This window comes from Gastrolobium bilobum, unplaced genomic scaffold, assembly GCF_033153095.1.
Source record: "Gastrolobium bilobum isolate Gb01-03AN ecotype WA unplaced genomic scaffold, APGP_CSIRO_Gbil_v1 utg12072, whole genome shotgun sequence".
Lineage (NCBI taxonomy): Eukaryota > Viridiplantae > Streptophyta > Magnoliopsida > Fabales > Fabaceae > Gastrolobium > Gastrolobium bilobum.
In genome coordinates this window covers 577,650-585,341 of record NW_026899161.1, presented here as the reverse complement: position 1 = coordinate 585,341, position 7,692 = coordinate 577,650, and positions in this window count along the sequence as shown.

Sequence of the window (7,692 nt, the reverse complement as noted above, 5' to 3'; positions counted from 1 at the left end):
CTTCTATAATTTTTTTTATAAACAAGTATTTACTACCGTCGCATCCAAAATATGTTCGCACGTAAAAAAAAAAAAAATAAAAAAAAAGTAAACCTTTTTCGTGTCTCTGTATTCCACAGGTATCACGTTCGATTACAGAGAGAGAGAGAGAGGGTGGGTGGGTGCACGACTCTTATAATTTAGTTTTGGCCAATCCTTGACCGTGCGATCTAAAACCCACTTGACGGTAGCCGACAGCCTCTGATGGAGACAAAGACCGGTCTAGTTCCTTTTGGCAACTCTCCAACGGGGCCCACCTCCATTCACACTGACGAAATGACAAAAATAACCCTGACCGTTGGTCACACATCGAAGATCGAACCACCTAAGAGGATGACACGTGGATGACTGACTATTCAGGGTAACCACGAGTATCCGTTGGTATGAAGATGACGTTGGGGCGCGTGTTGATGAGACGGATGATATGACAAAAGTACGATGAAAGGATAAGAGAGAGAAAAGAGAGACAACACCCGCGTAAAAGTCGAGGGTTTCTGCTCCCCCTACACTGCAACTCTGCATAACCTCACTCTTTCTAAACTCTCTGCTCCTTTCCATCTTTTTACACTACAATACATGGCGCGTTCATACACGCGCTCAGCAAGGGTGGTACCCTGACAGGTGGTGGGCCTGGGCCTGAGGTTATGACTTTTCAGGGTGCAGAGTCTCGTTTGAGAGAAAAAAAAAAAAATGAGATGCATATTATACGCAGAGTGGTTGGGAGAGATATGAGAAGAAAGATATTGCAAAATCATGGAGCTTGCAGGGTTGCATTGATGGCAGGGCAAGTGGGAGGTGTTTGTATTTGGAACATATAGGTGACTTTGGTTGAGGGGAGGCTGAAAGTGTTATTATGATTGAGGATAATATGGCATGCGCATATGCCCTTGTTGTGGAACTCAGAAAACAAAACCTATATAGGTACGAATAGATATATGCGTTCATAGCCAAAGAATAAATATCTAGTCCTGTGTATAATGAATGATTTTTAATGGGTGCGTATTTTATAAACTGCGAAGTTTTGGTCAGTATTTTTGTGAATAAGTGTGAAATTTCTGTATGATGATAGTGGACTAAAACCAAACGTAATGAAGCACTTCGATAGTAAAACATTAGATCTAACTATAAAGGATTTGCTAAAAAAGTGTTTTTAAAACTTTAATTGAGAAATGTTTTCACTTTGTTGTTTGTTGCATTGCTTTGAAAAATGTTTGTTATGTTTTTTAAAGTATAATATTTTTTTGTGTGATTTTTTTATTTATTAATATGAGTGATTTGTATTTTGGTCTCATTGTTGGTATGAATTTTATGATTTTGTTATATTTGTATTTTTGGATTATTTCTTTGACAATGATCATATCGCATGATGAGATGAAAATTCCGTTGTCAGGGAATTTGACGATCAATATGTAAAATAACAAAATAAAAAGTTCATTTCCACCGAAACAAAATCATAATTGCTATATTTTATCTTCACCTAATGCACTCCATCTGTACAACAAAACAACATTTTTTTCTTTTGGAAATTACAAAACAACATTTTGATACAGAAAGATGGGAATATTATTTTCATATTATACAAGAGAAATTTTCTTTCGCGCACTAACAAATTAAATGTGGGGTCTGTTTTATATTTTTTTTCTCATTTTTCTATAAGTTGTTAGTGCATGAGAAAATAATTATCTCATGTAACATGAGAGTAATATTTTCATTGAAATATCTAAAAAAATACACTACATACCACCAAAATAAAAAAAAATATTAAATTCAAGAAAACAATTATTATAATATTATTTGTCGAGATTTCATTCGTGTGATAAATAACAATTGTGTATTGATATGCTTTCAGTATATATATTTTTCTAAGTTAAAAAGAGTAAGAATTTAATTCACTTTGGATGATAAATGCTTATATTTGTTATAAAATTGATAAATCATAGTCAATTCTTCTCTCACTGAATTTCTATGGTTTTTGTAGGAAAAAATACTAGAAAAGAACGTGTTTTAAGCACTAGAGAAAGCACAACGCAGAGTTGCCGCGCTACAAGCGCAGAAAATTCATCTGAAGACAGGATTCTAATTGGGTTAAATACACTATGACATTAGGGTTTAACTAATTAATTTGAATAGGGGTGTCAATATGGGTTTTGACACGCGGGTCGACCCGCGACACGACACGAAAATTCGTGTTCGGGTTGACCCGTAAAAAAATTCGTGTCGTGTTCGTGTTGGGAAAAATGGCACGCAAAAAATTCGTGTCGTGTTCGTGTTTATCAATTCGTATTCGTGTCGACCCGTATTTTTTTTTAATTATTATTTTTTTTTATTTTTTTTTCGATCTATTTTTTAATTTTTTTGTCAATTACCGTTTTGACCCCTATTTTGCGTGTTATTCGTGTCGTGTCGTGTCAACCCGTAAAAAATTTGTGTCGTGTCAGTGTTGAAGATTTTGACACGAATAAAAATTCGTATCGTGTTCGTGTTGATGTATTCGTGTCGTGTCGAATTCGTGTCGTGTCGAATTCGTGTCGTGTCAACCCATATTGACACCCCTAAATTTGAAGAAGATGAATTGTTTGAACTGTTGTGTTAAGTAATTATAAGAATAAATTCAGATTTATATAGGAGGATCAAAGGTGAAGTATACATTGACTACAGTTTGTCATTACAGTTTCTTTGCTTATATATTTTCTTTGCATTCTTGAATATTCTCGAATGTTCTTGATTTTTACTGTAATAAATTCTAATTACATTTATTTTTATTCAAAATCTATTTTCCAAACCAAATCGAATTGTCCGATTTAAAGGAAATAGTTAGGATAGTAATTGGTGCTTTAATCCTCGTGGGACGATACTTTTGTCACTACTTTATTACTTGAAACAATCGGTATACTTGGCATAATCGCAACGTATATTGACTCCGAAAAATATAAATTTTGACCATAAGTATCTTACGATTTAATTAATTCGAAATCTTATAGCTGTGAGAAGGGTCTTGACTTAATGACTTCCACAAATATATATATATATATATATATATATATATATATATATATAGGGAAAAATGTTTCCGCAGTTAATGCAGAGAAGTTATCTACATTTATTTTCAAAACGACGTCGTTTTGATATTGAAATCTTAAAAAATAAATATAAAGACTGTTATAACCCTAAAATAAATTAAAATTACAAAAATACCTTAATTTCCGTACCAAAATGACGTCGTATTGGCTTACTGCAGAAAAAAGGAACCTATATATATATATATATATATATATATATATATATAGGGAATGATCCGTTTACAAATTTTTTTGAATTTTTTTTACAAATTACGCTATATTTTCCCGGAGAACATAATGTAGTTTGTAGGAGTTTGTAAACAAAAAAGTTTGTAAATATAATCTGTCTATATATATATATATAGGGAAAAACATTTCTCAAGCAGCTTGAGATAAGTTTATTTTCGACCATTCCAAAATTACGTCGTTTTATTTATTTATTTCCTTATATTACTTTATTTACCTTTGAATGGTTATGATTTTCTTTTTATCTCTCTTCCTTTATCACCATTGATCCATATTTGTAAGGTTATGATTTTGTAGCTAGAGATAAAATTATCTCAAGCAGCTTGAGAAATGATAAGCACACACACACATATATATATATATATATATATATATATATACAAGCAAAATCATATCTAAAGTTGCTATACATGCAACAATAACAAGTGTATGGTTATGATTCTCCACATTTAATGTTTTAACCTATATATATGAAAAATTTGTCATTGCTACACGTAAAGCGGCAGCACATAAATCCAACCCATATATATATAGAGAGAGACTTATCGTTTCTAAAGCTGTTTGAGATAATCTTATCTCCGGCTAGTAAATCATAACCGTACAAAGACGAATCAATGGTGATAAAGGAAGAGAGAGAGAAAAAGAGAATCATAATCATTCAAAGGTGAATCAATTAATATAAGAAAATAAATAAATAAAACGATGTAGTTTTGGAGTAGTCAGAGATAATCTTATCTCAAGCTGCTTGAAAAATATTTTTCCCTATATATATAAATGTATATATATATATAGGCTTATCGTTTCTCAAGTTATTTGAAATAACTTTATCTATGTCCACTAAATCATAACCGTACAATGATGATAAAGGAAGAGAGAGAAAAAAGAAAATCATAACCATCCAAAGGTGAATCAATTAATATAAGAAAATAAACAAACAAAACAATGTAGTTTAAGAGTGGACGGAGATAAATATATATATATAATATTAAATGACCAAAATTATATAAATAATAACGGCGTTTATAAATACATGGGAGTATTATTATATCTTATATTTACGCAATAATTGAAGTGTTAAAAATTTAATTTTTTAAAGGACGTAACTTATATTCTTTTAATAATTTATAATTATATATTAAGGATATTATATAGATATAATATTAAAATTATACTTTTTAAATTTTCATACAAACAAATAATATTTAAAAAATATATATAACTTTAATATTATAATTACATATTATTTTTAATATATAATTATAAAGGGATTTATTTTTCTCATATTATAGGAGATAAGTATCTCATATCATAAACACATAATATGGTTGAACCCACCATCCATTAAAAAAAGAAAAAAGAAAAAAATTGTGGTACAACTTTTTAATGTAAGAGCAACATGAGATAGTTACCTCATGTAAAATGAGACAATAATTTTCCAATTATACATTACTAAAAAATAATAATCGTCCTTGGGCAAATGATTTCCCATAATTGAATACGAGTGTTTTGGATGAGCTACGTCACATTAGTGAAATCGTGAAGAAATTCAAGTAGCAGCATGTATAGAAGACATGGCTGAGATAATTTTGTCACATTCCCCAATCCAATATTTTTGCACCATCAACACAAAACGAAAAGAAAAGAAGCACGCTCAGAGAAGGGGCGTGGAGTAAGAGGGTTTAACACTTTCCAGATTAGGATAAAAGCAAGGAGCAGCGGATTAACCGGTTAGGCACTCAGTAGTGACCCATTTTGTCCGGGTTATCCAACTAGTCGCCAGAAACTAAGAGAGAGGGAGTTCATTGGACATTGGGTCCTAGACCTGGCTCTATTCTACTGTGACTGAGTTTTGGGTTCTTCCCAATTGATGGTTTCTGATGAAAACCTGACCCTTTTCATTATTGGGACTGCGACTGCAACTACAATATATTATTAATATGTTTTTATAACTGATAAATTAAAATATAAAAAAATATGTGTTATTTTAAAGAATATAAAAATATTATTTTAAATAAAAAAATTGATAAATCATAAAAGAAGAAGAGTGAATAAATAATAATAATAATATGGATTCCGTCTTTTTGTGGGATTAAAATAATATAAATTATATCATGTAAAAGGACAAACATTTTTCCTATTAAAATACCTAGAAATTGAAATGTTTTTATAACAATTTTTCAATTTTTTTTTTATATTTTTGAAACTCAAATATAGTCCTTTTTTTATTCCGCGGGACTTATTTATATTCTTTCGAATAAAATATAAGAATAAGAGTAATTCAATCTTATATTAATGTTTGAATTGCCGAATACTTAAATTTAAAAGGCGCATTGTGGGTATTTTTTTTTTTTTTTTTGATAACAGCATTGTGGGTATTTAACTAGTACGAGATCTTAAATAAAATGTAATTATCTTATGTAAACTTTCAATTGTTTTTATTAATTTATTGTATAAAATTGGAGTTAGAAATTATGGGCATGTTTGATAAGTGTTTTGTAAAATAGTTTTTTGTTTTTAAAAAGAGAAAAAAAAAACTTGTTGGATAATGGATGTTCTGAAAAATAGTTCTAAGAACATCATCTCTTCTTTAGTTTTTAAAACAAGAATTAGAGAACATCGATTAGGTGTTTTGGTTTTGTTTTTTATTTTTCTTCTAAAACAAGAAAAACACGGATAATTATTTGTTTTCATTAATGGCAAAATTGTAAATAAGCAAATATTAGAAATCACAGCAAAAGTAGACTTGGTTAAAGCAGATGAAAAGCTAAATGGAATTTAGAGGGTTGTGAAGATTGGTGCGAAATTGATAAATAACGAGAGAAAAACTTCGTGAACCTTGCTCTGATGGGATATGCATCTCGAGTTGGTCAAAATGGGTTAAACACTCCAATTTATTATATATCTTTTAATTCCCATAATAAAATGAAAAACAAAATTAAAATAGAAGAAAATAAACCCACTAAGAATTTACATTTCTCTTTCTCACTCTCACGAGACCATAGAAATGGCACGATTCCTATATTGCAAGCGGAACCATCAAGCTATCAATTCTTCTTTGGAGCATGGTTTAGGATACAGGTGGCAAAGTGGGCAGCTCCACTCCACCTCTTATTAACCAGCCAAAAAATAAGTCAGGTAGTCCCGTCTTGTTTTTAAGAGTATGGTGCAAAACTCAATCTGCCGAACTGAACTTATTTTGCCTGCCCTAGTTTTGGAGTTTCGGCGAGTGAGCTCATGCTATGGTATATTAAAATGAGAAATCTAAGTATGCAATGATTGTTTCAGTATAAGAGTTTAGGGTTAGGGTTATTTCGAGGGCAATGATGAAAGTGCATAGCCACCATCAATCGGTTTGGAGTAGAGAATGAGGAAATGGCAAGGGTAACTTTGATTTGGGCATATGGAGAAACCATCAATGGCGAATAAGAAGGAATTTGTGACATTGCAAGAGTTTAGTTGAGAAATATTTTGTTATCCTATCTTACCATGTTCTAACCCAAGCTTCCCAAGGGATAAGTTATTAGGCTCTCGTAGGATAACATTAGTCAACCTGATAATTTTATCTTATCCGATGAACACACCAAACAGTAATAAAGAAATGATACGATAAATTATCTTTACTTTGGTCAAGGGTTCAAATCTTAGCAAAAATAAATTTTTGAAATGTTTTGGGGCAGAGAAAAATCGTCTCCCTCTTAAAAGAGGATTAGTCTCACCCTTCAGTCAATAGAAGTGGTCCAATGCATTTTTTGTTCAAATAAAAAACTAACCATATTCTAATAACAAGATCGTCATAATAAGTTGTGCGAGATTTATCTAAAAAATATTAATTTATCCTACAACAAATATGTGTACGAACATCTGAGAATTCATGCATATCATTCATTGTTTGATTAATAACATTGAAGTAATATATTCTTATTGTTGTTTTTAAAAAAAAAAGAAAAGTCCGAGTTAATAAATATAAGATAAGAAATTCTGCTACGTTTTCTTTACAGGTAGCTTAGTTAAAAAAGGGAGGCATTGTTATCAAAAAAAAAAAAAAAAAAGGGAGGCATAAGCGAGGTGCAACCCCAAACATTCATGATTAAAGTAACGTGTCATATTTAAAAGAACGAACAGCTCCAAATTCGCAGAGGGTGGCCTCAAGACTTAAAGGTGTAGGCTAAAAAGTGTAAAGCTTTTTCATTAATTTACCAGTTGCATAATTGGTTAGCCAAGACTGATATGAAATTGTCATTACTTTTTGTCTAAGAAAACAGCTAATAATGATGATAGGACCCTAATAGCAAAGTCAAAACATGGGTAGGCAAAGTAATTGGCCGTTTCTAAAGCGAAAAGATGAATG